The sequence below is a fragment of the Carlito syrichta genome, unplaced genomic scaffold (assembly GCF_000164805.1).
Source record: "Carlito syrichta isolate Samal-C Ts95f unplaced genomic scaffold, Tarsius_syrichta-2.0.1 Scaffold143111, whole genome shotgun sequence".
NCBI classification, from domain to species: Eukaryota; Metazoa; Chordata; class Mammalia; order Primates; family Tarsiidae; genus Carlito; species Carlito syrichta.
In genome coordinates this window covers 292,051-318,632 of record NW_007087207.1, presented here as the reverse complement: position 1 = coordinate 318,632, position 26,582 = coordinate 292,051, and the positions used below count along the sequence as shown (strand labels likewise).

Sequence of the window (26,582 nt, the reverse complement as noted above, 5' to 3'; positions counted from 1 at the left end):
CTATGCTAGGTAAAAGAAGCCAGACATCAAAAGCCACATATAGTATGATTCCAGTTATATGAAATATCCAGAACAGGCAAGTCTATAGCAACACATTTGTGCTTGTCAGGAACTGTGCGGAGTGGGGAATGGAGATGGCAGCTTAATGGGCACCAGGTTTCCTTTAGGAGTGATGAAAATGTTCTGGAATTAGTGGTAATAAGTGTAAAACCTGTGAATATAAAAAAAACCCAGTGAACTGGACATTTTAAAGGGGTGAATTTTATGGTATGTGAATTATATCTCGATAAAAATTATACTATTCAAGATGATAAAGCAGTTTTAACTAAAGATCTAGAGAAAAAAGTTTACTCGTAAGTGCATATTATACAGAAATTACAGAAACGCTATGTTCAATGTTGACAATTTTAATGAACTGGATTATTTTATAAATCTATCTCCCTAAAATGGACTCAAAAAGAAATAGAAGCTGGAAAAAAATAAAAGACATGTGTGTTAGAAAACAAAAATAAATAAATAAAGTGGGGAAAAAAAGAAATAGAAAATCTTCATAGACTAAAAACCATTGCTGAATTTGAGATGGTTGCCACAGGACAGCATCAAAAAAAGACATCATTTCCATATTATTTCATTAATGGATCTTTCTAATCCAAGCCTGATAACTGTTACAGACATACACAGAGAGCAAAACTTATGACCAGTTGTGCTTTGGGTTACAGACACAAAATTTCTTTAAAAAAAAAATTAAAGGATGATTAAATCCAGCTGTGCATTATAAAAAATACCATCACCACCAAATAGGGCTTATTATTAGAATAGAAGGTCAATTCAGTATGAAAATCCACTATTATAACTAATCATATTAATATGTCAAAGACGGAAAACCATATAAAACTGTTTTTAAGCCAGAGATAATACTCATGCAATTTGATTTTTTAAGTTACATTAAATAAAATGTCAGTATTATACTTAATGGCAAAGCACTAAAAACATTATAATTAAAGTCAGGAAAAAGATAACAAGGTCCAATATTATTTAATTCATCATATAAGTACCTGCCAATGCAATTACGTGATAAGTTGTAATAAAAAGCATGTGCAATATTCAAAATATTTAACAAGGAGTTTAGTAATTTAAATTATACACACATTTAAATGTTAAAATTAAGTTCCTTTTACTCTCTAAGGAAACAAAGCTCTGTATATCTATATCTATATATCACAAAATTTCCCATTAATAGAGGTTATAGTTAAAATTGTTTATCAAATTATTTGTTTATTTTTTAAAATTGTTGGTGTGATGTTTTTAAACTATAGCCATCACTAATTAAATGATGCTCCTCTCTGAGCTATAATCTGACACGAAAACCACATCAAATTCTTCCAACAACTAATCATTAATTGGTAGTTAGTGGACAACTTGGTAAACACAAGTCACTTAAGGTCAGCAGTGTTGTTCTTAGCACTGACTCATCTCTCGGCTTCTGTTGAACTAAAATATTAATTAATCTAAAATATTTTTAGGCTTTAAATTACTCTGGTTTCTATGTTTTAAAAATCTCACTGATCAAATAAGCCACAAATTGTTTACTATAATATTGTATTTAACTACAAAAATCATGTATCAATCTTAATTTACTTTTGATCTATTTGGAGTGCCAAAGAATGGCCAAAGCAATGGTAACTATAAACTAAAGAATACAATTTAGTAAGAAAAAATAAATTGAAAGAAAGCAAAAAATAATTATTATTTCACTTTTGCCACTAAACAACAAATGAATCTTTGATTATTTATTAATCTAATATATTTTCTCTTTGAATTAATAGTTTATCTTATTTTAAGGGGTATAGGCCAAGGCACAGTGACTCATGCCTTAGTCCCAGAAATCTGGGAAGCTGAGGGGAGAGGATCACTTGACGCCAAGAATTTGGGACCAGCCTAGGCAACATAACAAGAACCTTTCGCTAAAAAAAATTTAATTAAAAAATCAATTAATTATAAAAGTTTTCTCAATGAATTTTTAATTTATCATCATGCATCATATAGCATCAACAAAAATCTAATAATACATTGGAAGACTTAAGAATTGAAACAGTTCCTAAGGTGTGACACACGCCTGTAGTCTCACCTACTCAAGAGGCTGGGGCAACAGGTTCTCTTGAGCCCAGAAATTCAAGGCTGCAGTGAGCTACGATTGCACCACTGCACTTCAGCCTGGGCAACAGAGAGACATCTTGTCTCAAAAAGAAAAAAAAATTAATAATAATATAATAACTTCTTTTTTTTATTTCAATAGACATTTATTTAAAGTAATACATTTGCAACCAAATAATTCTTAAATTGTATGTTTTAGGTTTAACCATCTTCATAAAAATACTTTGAGGATAGCTGCGTCCACAGATGTCAACTACACAATTACTTCTTTGCCCATTCTTCTCTTTTTTTTCTTTCCCGAATAACCTCTTTCAGATATGGTTCAAGGTAGTATTTATCCTCTTCATATTTGGTCCACTGCTCTTTAGGCAAGATCTGATGCCTCATGGTCAGATCTAGTGCTCTCTTAATGCGAAACATCCTGTCATTATAAAGGTTCTCAGGAAGCCTTCTTATGGCTTCTTTTACGTCTTCATCCTCGTATATTGTGTCATCCCGCATTAACCCCAGTTTATTGAATCCTGCAGCATTGTAATACCATTTTCGAATTCCTTCCAGCCACCGGCTTGATGCTGCAACAGCCGGCCTGCCCTCCATTTTGACCTGAAAGCCTATAATAACTTCTTAAAAGCATATGTTATATTTCTATATTTCTAAAAGTCTCCATTTTCCATGTCCAAACATTTTAATGTTTTTACTGCATTAATCTGTCTGCTATAATTGGTAAAACTTTCTATTAAGCTAATAATATTATTGGTATTTTATTTTCTAAGTTAACTTAAAGTGAAATCTTTTAAAAAATGGATAATTTTTCTAAATGTTTGTTCCTATTATGCTATTTTGGCAAATTGATAAGCTTGATATAATTTTCAGACTTTTTATATAACCATAATATTATAGGCTGCCCATCAGGGCCCACACTTTCTAATTTTTATTGTTTCAATTTCTAAGTCTTCCAATGTATTATTACATTTTTCTTGATGCTATATGATGCATGATGATAAATTAAAAGTTCATTGAGAAAACCTTTATAATTACTTATTTGCTTTATGTATTTTTATTGTATCATTTAGGGATAATTGAATTTAGTGGCTTTGTGCCAAATTAAAACATCCAAAAATTTTCCTAAAATTTTGACTAAAATTAGAACTGTTCCCTAGTTTTTCATAGGCCTTGCTTGTACAAAATCTAATAAGGTTTTCATGGAAATATTTCTCATTGAAACCATTTTTCTCATGTGTCAACAGTAAATTTTGATGAATTATTTCAGATGTTATTCCTTCCTGCTTCATGGGATCAGCAAAAACCATTAAATTATCTTCAAAGTCTTAAATTTCACATTTTCAGTAAATTATTAAAACCATTTTATATGAACCAGTTGAGATGTCTTCGGTAATGATTGAAATTTTATTGCCTTGATTTATACATTTTCAAAAAAGTTGTTTTCTCATATTGGTAGATAAATATTTTTGCAACAAGCAGGTCCATAATTTAGATTGTCATAAATAAGCTCATCTTGACATTGCTCTTCTTTTTGAAGTTCTATAAAATATTTTCTGTCTGAGAAGGTCCAATTATTTTTAAACATGCAGATGGTATTTTCTACATGTTTTTCATTTATTTTATTGATATCCTGATAATTTTTAGAAGTTTTGATTATTATATGAAACTGATATATAAGGTTATTTATAATTTTCCCTATTGATGAAATAAAATTTTCTTTTTCAAACCATGAATTTTAGAAGAACAGAATTGCCAGTCCGGTGAAATGTGAAAGTATAACACTTTCAACTTTTATTTTTTTGTTCATTCTTTGATCAGCTGATCAACATTAACACTAGTGATACAAAAGTCACTTGTATTATTTTTGTTGAAATAACCAAATTTTTTTCATTCCACTTATACAAATTATGTGTTTTATTTTGTACCATCTCTTACACAGTATCAAAAGGCGTACCGGGTTGTGGCTTGTGCACAACATCAGAAGCTATTTCCAGCATGGTTCATTATTAATATCATTTCTTCTTTGTTCTTCCACAGTCAGAAGATTCATGTGTATAATATTTAAAAAGAGCATTAAGAAACTTCTCCAAGCTCCACTGTATCTTCAATCTGGGTTTCATTTTTAATATTTTATTAGAAAGCCTTGAATGTATAAACATCAAAACACTGCACAATTATTATTTAAACAAAGAATTATAGACCAATAATAATAAAACCAAAGTAAAAACTAGCAAGAGCAATTACATGAGTTGGGCATAATAACAAATTGTAGGTTCTCTTATAGCTGTCTTTCTCAAACTTTTTGGTCTCAGAACACTTTTACAGTATTAAAAACTATTAAGAATACCTACGGAGCTTTCATTTGTGTGGGTTATATCTATCAATACTTATCATACTAGAAATGAAGACAGAACCTTAAATGTTTGTATTTATTCACTCCAAACTAACAATAATAAGCATATTGACTGTCAACATAAATAACATTTTTAGGGAAACAATTATATTTTCCAAAACAAAAATAATAATGAGAAAATTCTTATCCCACTTTTGCAAATCTCTTTAATGTGTGACTTAATAGAAGTCAGATGGATTCTCAGGTCTGCATTCAATCTGTTGTGATATCACACATCATGTAGCCTTTGGAAAACGCCACTTGCTCTCTTGGGAGAACGAGGGTGAAAAAGGCAAGTGAGTGTCAGTATTATTGTAAAAATAGTTTTGCCTTCATAAGCCCCAGAAGGATCTGAGAGATCCCCGGGGGTCATCAGCCCACATGTTGAAAAACATTTTCCTAATTATATAGTGCTTCCTAAAGCATGTGCCATGATGCCATGCTGGCTTCTGATGAAATGGACCTGACTGGCGGAGAAAGCTACAGAGATTGCTCAGATGTCACTATGATGGGAGGCCCACTTATCAGCAGCTGTTGTCATATGCTATAGCCATTAGCTTGGAGTAACAAATGTACATTAGAATGTGTATCATTAACTGATTTTGTTGTACTTAGCTGTTAACTGGTACACTATTTATCAACTGGTACTGAAGTATTTTAAAATGTAAAGACTGGTAAGGCATACTTATAAGTACCTAGGAATATCAGCCCTGCTGAGATTTACAAATACTTAAAAGGGAGTTACAGTTGTCATTAGCTGTTGCTGAGATATTGACATATGAAAGTCAAGAAGATTAAATTTTAAAAATTCAAAGAATTTAGTAAGAAAATCTATTGCAAAAAAGTCAACAATGTGTATCAACATCTGTATCTACATCTACATCTATATCTAGCTTTCCTATATAGGAAGAGCAATTTAAACTTAATAGAAATATGTGTAACATATATGCAGAACAAAACTTGACCAGAGGACATAATAGATGATATATTATTACCCTAAATGAGAGGATTCAATATTGGAACTCTCCCCAATTTAATTTGTATGTTAACACTATTTCTATTAAAATAAAGCTATTTTTGCACTTGATAAAATTATTTTAAGCAGGGCTCGGTGGCTCAGCCTGTAATCCTGCGCCTTTGGGAGGCTGAGGTGAGTGGATTGCCTGAGCCCGCGGGTTCGAGACCCGCCTGGGCAGCGAGACCTCATCTCTACAATAAATCAAAAAATCAGCCGGGCGTGGTAGTGCATGCCTGTAATTCCGGCTACTTTGAAGGCTGAGGCGGAAGGATCGCCGGGGCCCAGCAGGTCGAGGCTGCGGTGGCCGGGAGCGGCCACTGCACTCCAGTCTGGGTGACAGAGTGAGACTCCAACTCAAAAAAAAAAAAAATTATTTTAAAGGTGCTTATATAGGTATTAAATTTGATTTTAGAATATATGAAAGAATAGTAAAAAAAAAAAAACTGGAAAAGAAAAATGGAGTGAGGAGTATTGGGTTTGTTCTACTAAATGTTAATATGTGTTAAAAGACAAACCCACTGCCACATCATTCTTAATGGGCTGAAGCTGGAAGCATTTCCCCTGTATACTGGAGCAAGACAAGGATGCCCACTCTCACCCTTCCTATCCAGCATAGTGCTGGAAGTCCTAGCCAGAGCAATCAGGCAAGAGAGAGAAATAAAATGTATCCAAATGGGAAGACAGGAAATTATCTGCCTTCACAGATGATATGATTCTATATCTAGAGAACCCTAAAGATTTCACCAAAAGACTCCTAGCACTCATAAGCAACTTCAGTAGAATCTCAGGTTACAAAAATCAATGCTCAAAAATCAGCTGCAGTTGCATTTGTGTATACCAGCAGTGTTGAAGCTGAGAACCAAACCAAGAACACAATTCCATTTACACTATATATATGTATATATAGCACCTCAAAATACCTTTAACCAAAGAAGTGAAAGATCTCTACAACGAGAGCTATAAAATACTGCCGAAAGAAATCAAAGATGACACAAACAAATGAAAAAACATTCCATGCTCATGGATCGGAAGAATCAATATTGTTAAAATGGCCATACTTCTTAAATCTACAGATTCAGGGCAATCCTTATCAAATTACCAGCATCATTTTTCAAAGATTTAAAAATAATAATACTTAAATTCATATGGAAGAAAAAAAAAAGAGAGAGAGCCCAAATAGTCAAAGTAATCCTAAACAAACAAAACAAAACAAAACAAAAAAAGCTGGAGGCATTACATTCCCAGACTTCAAACTTTACTCCAAGGCTACAATAATCAAGACAGTATAGTACTGGTACAAAAATAGACACACAGACCAAGGGAACAGAAATGAGAGCCCTTTACCCCTGTCTTCAAACCATCTCATCTTTGTTGAAGTCAACCAAAACAAACACTGGAGAAAGGACACCCTATTTAGCAAATGGTGCTGAGCAAACTGGCTAACTATATGCAGAAGAATGAAGCTGGACCCCATCTTCTCACCATGTACAAAAATTAACTCAAGATGGATTAATGTCTTAAACATAAGGCCTTGAATTATAGAAATCCTAGAAGAAAGCCTAGGGAACACTCTTCTGGACATCAGCTCAGACAATGAATTCATGGATAAGACTTCAAAAATAAAAGCAGCAAAAACCCCCAAATTGACAAGTGGCACCTAATCTCACTAAAGAGCTTCTGCACAACAAACAAAACCATCAACTAAGTTAATAAACAACCTACAGAATGGGAGGAAATATTTGCAAACTATGCACCTGACAAAGGACTAATATTCAGAATCTACAAAGAACTCCAGTGAATTGACAGGAAAAACACTAATAACCCCATTAAAAATCGGGCAAAGGATGCGAAAAGACACTTCTCAAAGGAAGACATACAAGCAGCCAGCAAACATGGAAAACTGTTCAACATCACTAATCATCAGAGAAATGCAAATCAAAACCACAATAAGATAGCATCTCACACCAGTCAGAATGGCTACTATTAAAACGTCAAAAAACAACAGACGTTGGTGAGGCTGCATAGGAAAGGGAACACACCTACAAAGTTTGTGGGAATGAAACCCCTCAACCTCTACGGAAAGCAATTTGGAAATTTCTGAAAGAACTAAAAATAGATTTGCCATTCAACCCAGCAATCCCACTATTGGGTATATACCCAAAGGAACATAAACTATTCTACCAAAAAGACACCTGCACTCATATGTTTATTGCAGTATTATCCACAATAGCAAGAACATGGAACCAACCTAGGTGCCCATCAACAATGGATTGGATAAAAAAATTGTGGAAGATATACATCATGAAATACTACACAGTCATAAAAATAAGACTAACATCATGTCCTTTGTGGCAACATGAATGCAGCTGGAGACCATTATTCTCTGTGAATTATCACAGAAACAGAAAACTGAATACAGCATGTTCTTATTTTTAAGTGTACACTAACCACTGGGTACACATGGGCAAAAGCATGGGAACAACAGACATTGGACACACTTAAAGGGAGAGGAGGGGAGGAGTGACATAAGGGCTGAAAAATCACCCATTGGGTATCTTGCCCACCATCTGGGTGATGGGCTCAATAGAACCCCAAACCTCACCATCACACAATATACCTGTGTGACAAAACTGCAAGTGTAACACTTCTAGAGAGAATGCGGGGAAAAGGGAGCACTTCTACACTGTTGGTGAAAGTGTAAACTAGTACAACCTCCGTGGAAAACAGTTTGGTGATTCTTAAAAGATTTAAAAATCGACGTTCCATACAACCCCACAATCCCCCTTCTGGAAATGTACCCAGAGGAACTCGGACCACTCTATGAAAAAGATACCTGCACATGAATGTTTATTGCAGCATTATCCACAGTAGCAAAAGCATAGAACTGACTGTGCTGCCCATCAAAACTGGACTGGTTAAAAAAAATGTAGTACATATACACAATGGAATATTATGCAGCCACAAAGAAGGACAAAATTATGTATTTCACAGCAACTTGGATGGACTTAGAGCATAATGAACAGTTGTATAACTAAACCTGAGTTGTAACCCACATTTTTAAAATAAAAAACTTTTTTAAATAAAAAAAAGAATTCAAAAAAAAGACTGTAAAGAAAGCAGAAAATAGATCATGCAGTGTAGGAAAAGCCTCCTTGGGAAGGGTACTCAACAGTGGAATGAGAGAAGAGAGCAGTAAGAACCAGACACCCACCTGAGAAAAGCCTATATGGTATCTAATAAAATCATTTAAAATTCTAACCACTGTTGGTTTGAAAATCTCCAAGAAGAATAAAACAACACAAAAATAACTTGTTTTTCTCAAAGATTACCATGTGCCCAAAACTTTCACTTATCTCAACTTTACAGCAACTTTGTGAGGTATTTACCATTTTTGTCACCATTTTCTCTTTTATCATAGAAGAGTTTCATTGTCAGAAATAAAAAACAGACATGCTTGAGTGAAAATGAAAAAGTGTCAAAATAGTGCACTATGAAAATAATGTAGCTCTAAAATCAGAATAAATAGACACACTAATGAGACAGAACAGATGGTTCTGAAAAGACCCAGGGTATACAGCAATTTGGTACATTGTGAGGGCAACATCTAAAATTCAAAAGAAAAGGGAAAAAAAGAATTATTCAATAAATGGTGGTACAACTGACTAGCCATTTTGAAAAAAAGTTAGATGCCTAACTCACATCATACAGCAAAATAAATCTTAGCAACATTAAAGATTTAAATGTCAATGAGACATTTAGGGCAATTGGACAAAAATAGGGAGAAATATTTATATAATCTTGAAATATATAGAGAAGCCTCTTCCATAATGTCAAAGAATTTCTAGGCATGTTTTAAAATTAACCACACTTTGTATGTGTTAAATGATATAGAGAATTTCTGTGACTTCAGTGACTGAAAGCCCTCCCCTAAGGAATGATAATATCAAAGCCAAAACCATAACCAAATATCAATAAATATTTAATCCAAAAAAGAAAGAAGGCTCTTCTTAGCATTAAAAATGATAGACGTAGCTACATAATAATAAAATAGCTGCATAAAAATGAGTGAAGTAAAAAATAAAAAACTAATCAATAAGAAAAAGTTGAACATTCCAATAGAGAAGTGGACACCAACATACCTCTGAATCAACACAGGCAGCCAGGAAGCATAGGAAAAGATGCTCAACTCAGTTGCGAGGAATGAACATAAAAACAAGACATCAGTTTTCGTCTACCATGTTGATCAAGAGTAGAAAAAACCAGACTGCCTATTGGCTAGTGTATGCAGAAAAAAAAGTGTCAGTTGGAGCCATTGATTGAGGTGGGGGGTGGGGTGGGGTGAAAATGTGGAAGTGTTTAATAACATTCTTAAAATGTTTATAATCTTTGGTGTAGCAGTTTCCTAGTTTAAAAAATATTCAGGAAGTTTCATAACAAGGGAAGTTTAAGATGCTTTTTATGATATTGTCTAACAATTTAAAAAATAAGAAACAGTATCAATGGTCGGTAATATGGGTTTGATATATTTACTTATGTATGTATACTATATAATAAGGGTTATGGTATGGTCTTATGTATCACATAATATATCATAAATATGGGGAAGGGACAAAAAACTTTTTTTGGAGGGCAAACCCCTTGTAGTACAGGCTTCCTCCACCAGGTTAGTGTTCTAAGAATCCATTGGCATCTGTGTACCAGCTAGCATTGTGAGAGGCTGTATTTGGCTTCAGTGAAATTTTGGGGGAGATTCTTTCAGTGTGTTTGCCCATTTCATGATGGACAACTTACATGAACAAACCGTCCACACCACGCTGAGTGTTCAGCAGTTTTTGACCAAAAATGGCATGACCGCCATTAGCCACCCTCATTCACCCTTATTCACCATATCTTGCCCTGAGCAACTTTTTTCTGTTGTTGTTTCTCTGATGAAAAAAGTTCTCAGACAAATACATGATGTGGATGGAAGAGGAGAAACACAAAAACAGCAGAAGCCCTAAAAGTCCTCAAAATCAACGAATTCAAAAACTGGTTTTCGCAGTGGAAAAAGCATCTTGATACGTGTATTGCATCCAATGGAGAATACTCTGAAGGTGACTGAAGTTTAAACATGGAAGAATAAATACACAATTTTTTTTTTTTTGAGTGGGAGTCTCACTCTGTCGCCCAGACTGGAGTGCAGTGGCACTCTCCCGTTCACCGCAGCCTCGACCTACTGGGCCCCGGCGATCCTTCCGCCTCAGCCTTCTGAGTAGCCGGAATTACAGGCATGCGCTACCACGCCCGGCTAATTTTTGATTTATTGTAGAGATGAGGTCTTGCCGAGTTGCCCAGGTGGGTCTCGAACCCGCGGGCTCAGGCAATCCACTCACCTCGGTCTCCCAAAGCACGGAATTATAGGCTGAGCCACCGAGCCCGGCCAATACACAATTTTTAATAAATAAATTATGGGTTTTTGGGAGTTCCCTTCATGCTATATAATAAAAATATGGTGTGATGAAACATATTGTCACTAAATATGATATCTATTTTTTCACTTGGAGACACGTTCATGATACAATTTGATTTTGTGAAAGTATCATTTCAGGCAGCAAATAGAATCTGAGTTCGTTGTTTTAAAAGCTTCTTATTCATGTATTTATATTATATGTAAGTGTAGAATGTATATGTCAGACTTTACACTAAAATACTAACACTCAGTAGCTTTAGTGGCAGGCTTAACAATTATTTTACTTTTTGCTCTTTTTGTTGATCTGTATTTTTCTCAACACTAGACATGGATGACTTTTGCAATGATATATATGCTTAAACTCATGCTTAGGCTGCCACCAATTAAGTTTGATCCTCGCTGCTTCAGATGTGTGTGCTCTGTCAGCTCCATATGGCAGGGAAGAGAGGGATTGTTATCAGAAGGACTGGCTCAAGCTCCTGAAGGTTAATGTTGTTAACCAATATAAATGGTAAAATTTGCCAGGTGCAGTGGTTCATGCTTGTCCCAGCTACTCAGGAGACTGAGGCAGGAAGATTGCTTGAGCCCAGAAGTTTGAGGTTATGGTGAGCTATGACCGCGCCACTGCATTCTAGCTTGGGCAACAGAACAAGACCCTCCCCAGGCTGGGAAGAGTGCTCCCTCAGAAATCCCAGACTCTCAGACATTCAGGGAGTGTTCTGTGTATTGGGCAGGCCCAGCTCATGGGCCTGTGGCTTCTGGTCCACTCTGCCAGGGGATCAGACCCCAGTCCCTGGAGAGTGTGGGCTCCATATAGCCCATTCGCACCTCTGATTGCGGCATTCTCTATTTCTGCGATGACCAGCCACCATTCTCCTTTATATCCATCAGTGTTTCCAAGATGGGTGAATATGGCTATGTTCAGCACACAGATCAGATCTTCAGTCCTCACCATGCCCTCTGTTCAGAACACAGTTAAGTGACGCATCACCCCACATTAGTATCTGCTTATGGGCCTGTGTCTTCCATCAGACTGGCCTAAGAATGCTGCTAGTTTGTATCTGAGGCGCCAGCATTTGATCAGATTCAGTCAATCTGTTACTAATCATTGGAAATGTGGGATGAAATGTCATTTTGCCTGCTGTTGCCCAATACCATTCATTCATTCATTCCAACAAATATTCACTGAGGAACATCTGTGTCTGACACATACCTGCTTTTCTGCCTAAACAGCAGTTGTCCAAGACTTAGTCAGCGACTCATGAAAAGTCCAGAGTGACAGGGTTTTGGCATGGGCTAAGAAAGAACCCCATCCCTCACCAAAAGGTACAAAGGATTTGGATAGGGTATTCCAAGAGCACAGGATTTAGGGATCAAATGAAAGCTCAGCCCTTCAGAAGCTGTGTGACCTTGGGCAACTGACTTCCTCTCTGAGCCAGTTTCTTTGCCTATAAGCTTGAAGCTGATGGACGAATACCTTATGGAATAGTTTTGATTATTATATGGGGACTCGGTTCAGAAAGTGGAGCTTTAGTTGTTATTTTCCTTGTGATTATGATATTTTTTAGACAAGTTAGCTTGGGTGTGGCTGAAGGACTTTGCCCAGATCCCACCAGTGCCTGCTGTTTCCCTGGATTTAAGTCATGGTCTGAGATCTGAAGACTCCCATGTGATAGATGAGGCGACTGGGCCCAGAGGAGACGTGACTTGCCCAAGGTCACCCAGTGAACCTGTCATCGTGACCATCAAGACCTAGGTCCTCTGCCTCCTAGGCCAATGCCTTCCACCAGGCTGCATGTTCCCTTGGAGGAATAGCTCATCCGTTTAAAAAGAAATGAAAGTTCCAGGAGGAAAGGAACCCCCCCATTTTCTTTCCTTGACTTGAGATTCTCTGGCATATCTTTCTTTGCACTATCAGTGGGTGGTGAAGGTGGGCTGGTGTTTTCTGATACATGTTTTATATTTGCTAATTTCATCTTGGCGGCCACACACTTGTCCACCCTGAAGAAGCTTACTAAGAAGAGCTGACAGAGTTGAGCGTCTCTTCAGGAAAACAATGGCTCTGGCTGGAAGTCTGCCATCATTCTCCTATGGCTTATAAACCCTGAGCACAGCGTGCTGTGGTATTAAAATGCCAGTGCCTACTCCCAGGAAAACCACATCACCAGCTGTGGTCTATCACAGTTCCCATTCTCTGTGGTTGCCGACCCAGTGTTTCCTAGCTCGGTGGAACAGTGGTTCTGCAACACACTCTAATATAGAGGGTGCCACGGTCAGAAAAGTTTGAGAAGTGGTGCAAACCACATTTTCCTCCTGGAAATGCTCTTTGCAAGTTTGCATAATAGAACCTCTGGAAAGTGCTTAGGAAGGAATCTGTCATCTTACATCTTCTGAATTTATTTGATCACAGAATGTAACTTTTTTTCTTTCTTGCTTGCTTTTTTGAATTGGAGTCTCACTCTGCCACTCACAGCCCCAGCAGCGTCCACTCGCCTCGTCCTCCCAGAGTGCTGGGCTTACAAGCTGAGCCACCGAGCCCGGCCAACTTATTTTCTTAAGAGTCAGGGGCTCCTTTTGTTGCACAGCCTGAAATACAGTGGTGTGACCATAGCTCACTGCAACTTCAAACTCCTGGGCTCAAGCAGTCCTCCTGCCTCAGCCTCCTGAGTAGCTAGGATTATAAGTGTGAGCCACCATGCCCAGCAGAATACAACTTTCTACAAGTACAAAATACGAAATTCATGATTTTGTTCTTTTTTACGGCTGCGTAGTATTCCATCATGTATATGTACCCAGCCCTCTTTTGATGGGCAGCATGGTTTCGCAGCAACCTGGATGGAACTAGAGTCTATAATACTGAGTGACCTCTTACAGAAACAAAGATCCGAGTATCACATGTTCTCACTCATATAATGGACCTTGAACATCCAATGTAATACTATAAGAAAATGACTGACGGTACTGGGAAACTATGGGGGGGTGGGGGATGGGAGTAGCAGTCGCAAATATCTGTCTGGGGATGGGGGAACACCTCTTATCAACAGGGTGCCTGAATGAAACGTAATTGTACACCTAACCCTTAACTGTACTCCACAAAATCATAATAAAAATATTGATTAAAAAAAAAATTAAAAAAAAAAGAAGTACAAAATAGTTATTATAACTATTGGTTCCCTCACTCTCTGGTATCTTATAAAGTGTCATCTCCTCATAGGACCTACCTTGTCCCCTTGGCTAAACAGCACCCAAAATCTCTCTATATCTTCACCCTGTTTTCTGTTTCTTCATAGCACTTAATGCACGACACCATGTTTGTTTTTATACTTATTTATCTGTTTATCATTTGTCTCCTTCTCTAGAATGTGAGCTCCATGGTGGAAATTTTTCTTTTTCACTGCTATACTTTCAGTCTCTGGCACATAATAAGCATTACATAGATGCTGTTGAACAAATAAAGGAACCTTCCTGAAAAATCATTCAGCATCATGGAACTCAGTTTCTATGGTTGTCAAACAAAAGGTGGTCTTGAATAATTCCTTCATGTCAGACATGAATTTCTAAGCCAGTTGGTGTAACTTTAACTAGGTTATTCAAATTAACATGAGCTCTGTGAAATGAGAAGTTAGTACAGGCTGATAAAATTTAGCAAAAGTAAAAGTTGCAGTCAAAATCGAACAGAAATGCAGACAATTCCCTAAGTAGCTCATACCTCCATCAGAAATAACATCTGAAAATTCTTGTCTTTCTCTTCTCATTTATCCAACCCTTAATCTGTGCCAGATACCATGCTAATCATTGGACATATATTATCTCACTTAATCCTTGCAACTACTTTGCAAGGAAGGGGTTATTGTGTCCATTTTGCGGATTAGGAAAGTGTTCGAAGAGCTTAAGCAAGTTTCCCAGAAAGATAATGAATTTATAAAGCAATGTGGGGAGAACTGCTATGTTAACACTGCTGAGTTTTTCAATCCATGAACATAGGAAGCATTTTAATTAATTATAGAACGTCTTCATTTCTCTCAGCAATGTTCTGTAGTTGTTGGTATACATATCTAAAACATCATTTGGAATGTTTTATTCTTTTTTATTGTGAATGGAATCACTTAATTGGGTTGTTGTTAGTATTTGGAAATATAATTCATTTTTGTATATTCATCTTATATTCTGTGACTTTCTAAGTTTTTTTCTGTGAATTCCTGGAGGGATTTTGTACATGAAGATTCACGTCACCTTCTTCCTTTCCAATTTGTGTGACTTTGTTTCATTTTGCTTGTTTATTTTGCCTTTTGCTTTACTGCACTGGTAGAAGCTTCCTGTATAATGTTAAATAGAGGTAATTGAACACAGATACAATACTTCCCTGTTTTCTGATCTTTAAAATTAAAGTGTTTAATCTTTTACCATAATGGTAGCTGTGGCTATTTTGTAAATGTCTCTTCCTAGTTCATTGGGGTTTCACTAACAATTCTAGTTGTTGGATTTTGTCCAGTGCTTTTTCTGTGTCTATTGAGATGATTATGCAAATTTTTCTTTTTATTTTATTAATATAGTATATTACATTAATTTATTTTTATATGCTGAACCAACCTTGCATTCTTTGGCTAAAACTTACATGGTCATGATGTATAATCCTTTTAATATGCTGCCAATTTCACCGTGTTAGTATTTTTAACTTAATTTTGTTGAGAATTTTTGCATCTGCATTCATAAGGGATAGCAGTCTGTAGTTATCATTATCTGATTTCGGTTCAAAGTAGTATTGGTGTTACAGAATTAGTTAGAAAGTATTCTCTTCTCTCCTATATTTTGTAAAGGCTTGGTATTATTTCTTATTTACATATATGATCAAATTCGCCAGTGAAATCCTTTGGATCTGGTCTTTTCTTTGTGAGAAGAATTGTAATTGCTAATTATATATTTTCACTTGTTACAGGTCTCTTCTGATTTTCTGTTTCTTCTTGAGTCAGTTTTGATAATTTGTGTCTTTCTAGAAAGTTGTTTACTTCATCTAAATTGCCAAATGTGTTGATACAAACTGGTCTTAATATTCTTTTATACTCCTTTTTCATTTATGAAAAATCTCTAATAATGACTGTGTTTTCTTGATTTTGGTAATTTGTGCTTTCTCTTGATCAGTCTAGCTAACGTTTGTCAATTTTGTTGTTCTCTTCAAAGAATCGAATTTTTGCTTCATTTTCTTTTTTATTTTTTAAAACCTATTTCATTAATTTTTGCCCTGATCTTTGTTATTTCCCTTTTTCCTGCCTGTTTGGTTTTTTTCTTTTTATTTTTCTACTTTTTTAGTGCAAAAGTTTAGATTATTGATATAATAACAATACAAGACTCCATTAATGCACTCCTTATACTCTTCAGATTTCATATCTGTTATAGACATTAAATTTCCCTCTAAGCATTTACTTAGCTGCATCTCATAAATTTGGGTATATTATGCTTTTATTTTCAATAAGTTAAAGATATTTTCTAACTTCCCTTGGGATTTCTTCTTTAACCAATTTGTTATTTAGAAGTATTGCTTATTTTCATAATATTTGTTAATTTCCTAAATTTCCTTCTATTGTTGATTTCTAATTTAATTCTGTTATGATGAGAAAGCATATTTTGCATGATTTAAATCTTTTTATGTTTATTGAGAGTTGTTTTATGGTCTATCTTGAAAACTGTTCCATATGTGCTCAAAAAATAATGTGAATTCCGCTGTTCTTGGGAGGAGTGTTCTATGAGATATTAGCTACATCAAATTGGTTGATAGTGCTGTATGAATTCTTTTGTTGTGATCACTCTGCAAACACAAGGCCACTTTAAGGCGATCCCTAAATTGATATTTCTGTCCCTAGACACAAATTATTGAAACTTTTTGTTTAGGTCTATTAAATCCATAACAGAGACAAGTAAGCAAAGCAATACAACAAAGCACAGCTCAAAGCAAAAGCTTACCAGAAGGCAACAACATAGCTCAAAGAACATGCTAGCCAGTAAGCAGAAGCTCAAAATATCAGGCAACTGAGTCAAAGCGACAGAAGAAAAACTAAGCCAAAGCGAGAGAAGAAAAACTCCTAGTGATAGTCATCATTATCCAGATATTTTACTCACAGCCCAATTGTTTGTAGTCATGTTGCAGAAGTGGTATGGAGCTGCATGGTTTGGATGTTGACTCAAATAATGCCACAAATACACCAAGAAAGTAGAAAAATGTTTATTACTCACAAAATGAGGTTTTCTGGAGAGATCAGGGAAGGTTCCCATACTGGTGCAAAAAAAAAAAAAAAACTGCTTAAGAGAGGAAGAAAAGCAGACTCAGTTGGTTTTACAGTGGTTAAAAGATGGGAATGACAGTTCCCAAGTGCATGGACCAAGTCTGCATGGTATGATTTCCCCAATTATTGTTGCTCAGTTGTCTGGTTGTTTTATTATTTTATTTAATCCTGTCAGTTTTCATGTCATGTATTTTGAGTCTGTGTTATAAGGTGCACATATAATTGCTAAATTTTCCTGATGTATTTACTCCAATATTGTTACAAAATGTCCCTCTTTGTCTTTAGTAATATTTCTTTTATTTTTTCAATTCAAGGACATCAACTCACTTGCCGCCCACTGTAGTAATATTTCTTGTCTTAAATCTATTTTTATGATATCAATGTGGCCACGCCAGGCTATTAATACAGCCAATTTATTTTTTATTACTATTTGCATGGCATTTATTTTTCCTTCCTTTATCTTTTAACCGAGCTATGTCTTTGAATCTAAGATGTTTCTTATACAGAGTAAGTAGTTAACTCATGTTTTTTAAATCAAGTCTGACAATGTCTTCCTTTAGATTGAAGTAATTAGATCACTCACTTTTAATATAATATAATTGTTGATAGGTTGTATTTATAATTGCTATTTTGTAATATCTTTCTATATATTACCCATCATTTTGTTCATTCATTTCTTCCTTACTTCCTTATTTTGTGTTAAATAAATATTTTGTATACCATTTAACACCTTTATATTTCTAAGTTAGTTTCTTATTGGTAGATCTAGGATTATAATATATCTGTTAACTTATCACCATATACTTCAAATTAATACTAACTTAGTTCTGGCAAAATATATAAACTTTGCTTCTATATAGCTCCATTCCTTCCTTTGTGCTATTATATATATGTTATATAAACCTAACAAAACAATGTTAATATTATTGTTTTATGAAATCATGTCTTCTAAAAAGCTAGGAGAATGACACAGAAAAAAAACAGAGTCTCATATATAAACCTACATGTCTTCCATGATGGTTTCATTTCTTCCTGCAGATTCAAATTAACATATGATATCAATTATTTTTTACCTGAAGGATTTTTTATGGTATCTTGTAAGGCAGACCTTCTAACACAAATTCTCTTAACCTGTTAATTTAGTTGAGAATGCCTTTATTTAACTTTCATTTTTGAAGTATAGTTTTGCTTTCTATAATATTCTTTGTTGACAGGCGCTTTTTTTCAGTACTTTTAATATGTCCTTCTGGTCTTCATTATTTTAGATGAAAAATCAGGATTAAAGGAATTGTACCTTCCTGTATATGATGAACCACTCTTCTCTTTTTGCTTTTAAGATTTTTTCTTTGTCTTCAGTTTTCAACAGCTTGACTATGATGTGCTTAAGTGTGGATCTTCTTGTATCTATGCTACTTGGAGTTTGTTGTGACTCCGTGATATCATATAATTAATTTTGTTTTTCAAATTTGGAGTTTTCTGCCATTATTTCTTCAAATATTTTCCCTGTTTTTTTCTACCATCATATGTGTGCTGATATGCTTGATGTTGTCCCACAGGTCATTTTCCTTTAATTTTTATCTTCGAGTTTACTGAGTCTTTCTTTCACTATCTTTAATCTTCTGTTAAAGCCCTTTAGGTAAATTTCTCATTTCAGTTACTATACTTTCAACTCTAGTATTTCAATCTCTTTATTGAAATTCTCTATTTACTGATTCAGTGTTGTCATACTTTCCTTTAGATTTTTTTTTGAGTTGGAGTCTTACTCTGTCATACAGAGTAAGAGTGCAGGTACACACTCAGCCACCCCAGCTTCGACCTTCTGGGCTCCCGCAATCTTTTCGCCTCAGCCTTCCAAGTAGCTGGAACTACAGGCATGTGCTACCACACCAGTTAATTTTTTTTTTTTTTTTTTTTTTGTAGAGACAAGGTCTCGCCCAGTTGCCTAGGCAGGTTTTGAATCCATGAATTCAGGCAATTCTCTCACCTCGGCCTCCCAAAGTGCTGGGATTATAGGCTGAGCCACCAAGCCTGGCCCCTTTAGATTTTTTTCTCAGTTGTTAAGAGGTAATGTTTTACTTTTTTAAAAAGTGATTTCTAAAATCCCACATGACTATTCACCTGCACATAAGCAGCGTAAGGTGTGATATAATCAGTGGTGGAAGAGCCGTAGGTGTGTATGGGCGAGGATGATCCCCAGTTTGTCACAGGCCTCAATCACAACTTTGTCTGCAGCAGACTCCAAAGGAGCTGGAATGTATGCCACGCCACTCCTCTTAGCTCTGTCTATATTATCCCTGAAAGGAAAGAAGACATCAGAGCTGATGGAAACTTCACTTAGTTTGCTCCTTCTTCTCAGCCTCAGTTAATAATTTGGGGACTTCCTAAAGCAGTGCCTTCTATTTTATCAAGTCTTCATCCTTACCGATGGTTCCAGTCACATATTGAATGATGGCATTGGAGATTTCTGCTGTCTTCACGCCTGCTTTAAACTTCATTGAAAGCACTCGTGTATGGCGTCTAAACCACCAAAAGTTTGCCTTATCCCCTGCAAGGCATGTGCTGTGTATCCGAGGCTACTGTCCTACTCCAGTGCCAACAACCTGCCTGTTCTTGGCATAGCACACAGAGTTAGACTGAGTATATTTGACAGCAACGGTGGCTACGATGAGGTCTTGGAGTGCAGACTCTGGCAAACCTTTATTCTTGGTCATGACATTGCTAAATAATGACCGGTAGATGACTCCACTATTTCTCTTCTGGCTTAAACGAAGACCAAAAAGAGTTCGAACTTCATTTTCATCTGATTTGTAAGACTGGTCCATCTGCAGAACACAGTAGTTCTTTTCTTTTTAGAAAGTATTTTCAAGGCTTCTTCTTTATATCCTCGGGCAATAATACCGTCAGGTACTTCTCTAGAGATAATCCTTGCAGTTGGGACATCACAAACATCAGATAGTGCAACAAAATCACCAAATGAAGACATTCTATCAGCCCCTCTTGTTCTTGCATATGCAGTTGATGTGGGTGTAAGGGTTTTATAGAGATCGCAGACCATACTGACTTTGACCTCACCTTCACTGAGTGGAGTTCCAATAGCAGCACCTGCTGGGCTGACATGTGTGAAAGAGGCAGGGGCTGGGACGTCTGGTGCCTCTTTGAGTTCCTTCAGCAGCTGCCAGGCATTCAAAGCATCACACAAGTTTATAAATCCAGGGGCTCCACTCAGAACTGTGATGGGAAGCCTGGGCTTCAGTGTGTACAGCCGGGCAGGGGTTTGATGAGGGTTCATTCCGTATCTCAGAGGCACCAGAGATATTCCTTTACTGTACTGCTTCCTGAAGTCATCTGAAATCGCTTCATCATATTCTGCCATGTGAGTAAATGCCTTCAAGGCTAGCTGGCGTCTAGTCTCTACAGAGCCGTCTTTACTCTCCCAGCTCTGCATCTCTGTGGACACGGTGGCATAATCCTCGGGTTCACACACCACTGTCACTAGAGCATGGTTTCTGGCTGCCGGCTCTCAGTAAGGTTACTCCACCTATATCAATTTGCTCAACAGCCTGTTCAACAGTTACATCTGGAGAAGCCACTGTCTTCACGAAGGGATACAGATTACAGGCGACAACGCTGATGAAATTGAAATCGAGTCTGGCCATGTCGGTATGGTCTTCGGGATATTATGAGCCAAGATTCCAGCATGGACTGCAGGATGCAAATTTTTTACACGTCCCCCCAACATTTCAGGACATCCAGTCAGCTCAGAGACATTTCTGACTCCCACACCAGCATTTCTGAGAGTTTTTGCAGTCCCTCCGGAAGCGACCAGGCCCAAACCCAGAGAAGTTAGGCTTCTTGCAAACTTCACAAGGCCAGTTTTGTCAGAGACACTCAATAAGGCGAGCTGACCGGGAGCCATGGCTGCAGGTGCGGGTCCCGGGATGAGCAGGGAGGCAGCGGCGAGCACGTGAGGAGGGAGGCCCCGCGGCTTGGCGGTCAGGTTCAGGAAGCAGCGACGACCCGGACCCCTTTAGGTTTTTAAACGTGATTTATTTATTTATTTTGATTAGGGGATCTCATTCTGTCACCCAGGCTAGAGTGCAGTGGCACGCTCACAGCCACCTCAGACTCAACCTACTGGGCTCAGGTTATCCTTCCACATCAGCCTCCCAAGTAGCTGGGACTACAGGCACGTGCCACCATGTCCAGCTAAGTTTTTGATTTATTGTACAGACGAGGTTTCACCAAGTTGCTCAGGCTGGTCCCAAACCCATGGGTTGGGCATTCCTCTTGCTTCTGCCTCCCAAAGTGCTGGGATCACAGGTGTGAGTCATTTTAAACATGATTTTAAAACTCTGATCATATTTAAATACCTGCTTTGAAATCTTTGTCTGCTAATATGTGGAATCACTCGGAGAACATTTCTATTGTTTCCTCATTTTTTAAAAAAGCATTGTTTATGCTCCCTTTCTTTGCATGTCTCATTTTAGTTGTTAGTGTTGTTGAAAACTGAACATCCTAGATAACATATTGCAGCAAATTTGGATTCTTTTTCTCCCCAAAGGCTTTTTAAAAAAAAAAATTCGTTTATTTTAGTAACCTACCTGAGCTAAATCTATCTTCCCAGTGGTATGCAACTGCTGCTCTCTCTGCCCTGATTTTTTAAAAAATTCTTGATTTTCTTTGTAAGAGTGACTTCCAAAAGATCGCCCTTGTGTCTATGTAGACCAGCAGTAAGCTAATGATTGGACAGCGATTGTGCAGAAGCACCTGGAACAAGTAACGCTTTTATCCTACACTGAAATCTGCATGCAGGTATGGAAACATTCACAGTATAGGCTATTTTAAAATCTACTCTTGGATTTTACTTTCTGCTAGGTTCATTTGGATTTCCTACACACATGTGCCCAACCTTAGGGTCAGCTGAGATTGTGTATATAGCTTGTTCCTTCTCTGGTCTCTGCTGCTTGTATGTGCAGCCTGAGGCAGGAATATGCTTGTCCCAACCATGACCATAATCTCAGACTAGTAGAACCATTGGCCCTTCCTTCTCACCTGCTGCCAAGATAATCGCTTTCACCAGTGCTGCTAGCCGTGATTGTCTACTGCTCCAAATTAAGTCACCTTTGATTTCGGCAGTGCAGCTGCCTATACTCATGGCCTACCCCATCCTGGCAGAATCTCAGCACCAACTAAGCTGCAAGGAAGGTAGAAATTGAGGCGTTCTTAGGCAAGAACACCACATTTCCACTGTTCTTACCCAAAGTTCCGCCATTTTTCCAATGTAAATGTTCCTCAGATAGTTGTATGTCTTTAGTTGATTTCCAGAGGACTGGAAGAGTTGTTTTGTCAATTTTGTCTGGTTTTATGGATGTTCTTTGGGGAAAACATCTGTTGTTTGCCTTACTTGACCATAGCCAGAAATTTGAAATTGTAGGCTATAATTTTAAACCTAGGTAAACTGATCCTGAGCACATGCTCCTTTTACTATACCATGTGGCTTTCCTTGTGTTGGTTTAGCATCTGGCAGTTTAGAAAGTTGTTTTTTTTTTCCCACAAGTATTACTCTATTTAGTGTCCAGGACAATTCCATGAAAATTTTGCTTTTTATCATTCTAGTTTTAGAGCTGAGACAATTAAAGTGTAAGAGACAATGGAAATAAATATTTACAGTGAGAAAGCTTGAGTTAAGAGAGAAGGACATTAACCAAAAACGGGCACTGAGTCAGGGGCTGTGCCAGGATTGGAGCTTGGGGCTTCTCTTTCCTATCTAAGTCTGTGTGCATCACCAACTTGCCTTCTTTGGGAGGGAGATTGGAAATAAGAGCACCCCTCCTCCATCCCACCTACATCATGCCCTTGCTAGTGGGAGGAAAAGGCAGGTCAAGGGCCAATAGGTCATTGGAGTTCACTGCCCCAGAGGGTGCTGCTCTTTCTATAACGTGAAAGCACAGTTTGCCTAGAAAGGTGATTTAAATGTTACAGCATTTTGGATTATGGTAACTGCATACATTCTTTCCATCTAATTTTAGCCGGCTTAATCTGTCTTTAATAGACGGCTCTTAATAATGTATAGTATTATCTTTAATAATATGATTCTGCTTAAAATGTCCCTCAGCATTTGCTTTTTCTCAGGGACTGTCCCTCAACTTCTGGGTTTTAGTTGTAGTTTGTAGTAGCCTATTAAAGCAACAATGAATGGGGATATAATCAGGCAATTTTTAGAAAAATAAAGATTGGTTTTCTATGAAAGAGATGAAAAAAATTATAGCCTTAAAATATGTAGATATCTGTGTATAATAGTTACAAAATGAAAAAAGTCTTCTAAACTGCTCTGAAACTCCTCCTGTTTCAGAAACGTAGGCTTTCTGATTCTTCTGGAGCAGATCTCTTTGTTTTGTTGCAGCTTATCTTAACTGGAAGCCTACTCTTTTTGTTGAAATGCAAATGTCAAGTTCAAAATGGAAAGTGTGGTAGACATTTTCTGGTTGCCCTTCTAGCCTCTCTACCAGCTTCTCTACCTTACTCTGTACCCAAAGAAGCTGCCCTCTAAGGATTGTAACAACTAGCTCCCTTGCCCTTTGCTTTCTGGTTGACTTGACCGATGGGAGGTACTCCCAGGAAAACAGCCTGGAGGAGAGAGAGGTCGACATGTATGTTCCCTCTGCTCTTCCTACTAACTGTGGTTTGGTAGTGCCCATGTACCTCTGCTTAAGACGTAGCTCACATTAAGGGGCCTTCTCCCACAACTACAGGTCTCGTAGGGTCTGGGTAAGGGCTCTTTCTTTGCCCCTTCAGACCCAGAAGTGAGGATGAGATGGTTTTGCACTGTTGCTAGGCCCAGGTGCATCACCAACCTCTGTTGCTTTCTCTTACCTCTGCACTCATGTATGTAAGTAAATACTTGCTGAACTTGCACGCCTTTCATCCTGTTTGGGGGCTGGGGCCTGCTGGGATACCACCTAACATAGCAAGGCAGCACTAGTAAGGAAAAGAGGGCCAATTAGAGAGATCTGAGACTTTAGCTTTGGTTCTAGCTCAGGTGACCTCGAGAAAATCCTTTCTACTCTCTAACTTTTGAATGCCACTTTTATAAAAAGATTGGTTGGACAGAATCAAGAGTCTTTTCACAGTGTTTTGCTTGGGTACCGCCAAAAGAATTCTGAAAACCTACATAATCATATATTTTAAAATTTGTTCATCATGGTTTTAAACAGTTGTAAAGGATTTAATGTCCTGCATATTGTAAACTTAGTAACATTTAAAAATAAAATTGCTATACCATTCCTTTAAATACATCTGATGGAATTTAAATATCATAGTAATTTTATACTCACCATCATCCTTTTAAAAAAATAGATGAACGGACTCTCCTTCAACAGTTAGAAATTTTACAGTGTTCCTCTTTCTCCTTTAAATCATTTTTTCCCTTCCACTTCCCCCACAGAATTTTATAGAAATGTAATTGATTTCTCTGCTGTTAAGTCTCATATGGATCATCTTGGCATAGTGTCTAAATAAAAAATAAGCTTATAGATGGAAAATTAAAGTTTTTTATATTTCCTGGGATCGTAAGGCTCTAAGGGTTAAACATTTTTCTGAATTGAGACATCAATACAATAAATTTTAAGATACAACTGACCAAAATATTAATAATTATTAAATGGAAAAAGTAAAATCAATGGGAATTTGTCTCTCCCTAAGATGGATGGAGGAAGAGCTGAGCTATCTTAATTGGAGGACCCTCTGCCCCCCGACATTGGAATTAGCCCTCTGTTTGGTGCTGTCTCCCTCTCCCCCCAGGCCAGGTTCTTCCTATCCGGGCCATGCCTCGCAGTAAGATTTGGAGTGGATGAGGGATACACCTCTGCTGTGTCAACAGGCAGAAAGGTGGCTGAGAAGGAGCAGGTGAGAGAGGAAATCCCGGCTCATGCCTCCACGTGGGAATTTTTCAGACAGATCTGCTTTAGGAAATTGGACACATGGAAGGTGAGAATCTAGAATTGGATTCTTTTAAAACTTTCTGTGCCAACTGTTCCTTGGGAATTGTATATGTGCCCTCTGATTTGAAGGCCACTGAACTTGGTGGTATCTGAAGGACACCCCTGAAGAAGAGGCGTCACACAGTCATGGCTAAGAGGGCAGCTCTGGAGTCAGACTAATTTGTTGTGTGACTTGGACAATTTCTTTCACTGAGGCTTGTGCCTCAGTTTCCTCATCTGTAAAATGGGATGTGTGCAATTCTACCTCATCAGGATTATTTAAGAAAGAATTGAGATAATGTGCATCAATAGCACCCAGTAGATAGCAAATGTTTAAAAAGGATTCAGAGGATTCTAAACAGTCTTCCCAACCCTGACATACTCTGGGAGGAGGCCCCAGGACCCCTGAATTACCTCCTCCATCGAGTCTTAATTTTAAGGCAATGAGCTGCCATTTAAATGTCTTGATGTACCTGTAATAAAAAGTGGGGTGTCCCAGACTTTTTGGCTCATCTTTTTGTGTTTTTTGTTTGTTTGTATTAGGTAAATTTTTACTGGCTACTGAAGCTTTTCCAATTTTAAAAAATAAAAAAGTATCAGTCAATATTTATCTACAAGTCTCGACCTTTACTGCCTTGGGGAGGTTGATATTTCCAGTGATTCTTATAGTGGAAGAAATGGGCTATGGATTTATAGATGTGGAGACCAGCGTGGCTGTCTTAACAGGGATCCCCCATTTCTCAAAGAATTCTAATCAAGCTCTGTGCAGCATTTGTGAGCCCAGAAAATGATGGTTCCTGCTTTCCAGGAATGGGAATAAAGTAGGTATTCACTTGTTCTCTCCCGGAAAAACTGAGGTTGCCCAGGGGCCAATTTTGAATCAGGCGATCCAATATTTGAGCGTTCTGCCAGAGAAACAAAATGAGACATTGATATGCTAAGAAGTTGCTAACTGAGTCATTCTGCTGGCGGCCTGCTTTTGATGTGACTTTTGTGCTAACATTATTGCTTAGACACCAGGCCTGCACAATAACTACCCTGCTGACTGCCACTCTGCCACCAGAATGCAGGCCTCCATGGCACGTCAGCAGGCTGAGTTCTGAATTATCAGTTTCATTTCCCACTGATATAGCAGAATGTTGCTATTTTCCTTTTATAAAGAAACCACTTGTGCATATTGCCCCTTATTTATTTGGTTTTCTTCTTTACCGTCTCTCAGAATGCAGTTTTAATTTATGGAATCTTGGCAGCTTTATCTAAGTGATTTTTTTATTTTGAAATTCAATTTTGTTCTGACATTTTTTTAGAA

General features: G+C 37.2%; 2 pseudogenes across 1 annotated transcript; both read right to left on the bottom strand.

Moving 5' to 3' along the window:
• Positions 1-2,279: 2,279 nt before the first annotated feature.
• LOC103251571 lies at positions 2,280-2,760 on the bottom strand (annotated as a pseudogene). Its single transcript, XR_503727.2, has one exon. The product of XR_503727.2 is annotated as a cytochrome b-c1 complex subunit 7 pseudogene (transcript).
• A 16,683-nt stretch (positions 2,761-19,443) lies between these two features.
• Positions 19,444-21,210, bottom strand: LOC103251570 (annotated as a pseudogene).
• Between the last annotated feature and the right edge of the window lie 5,372 nt (positions 21,211-26,582).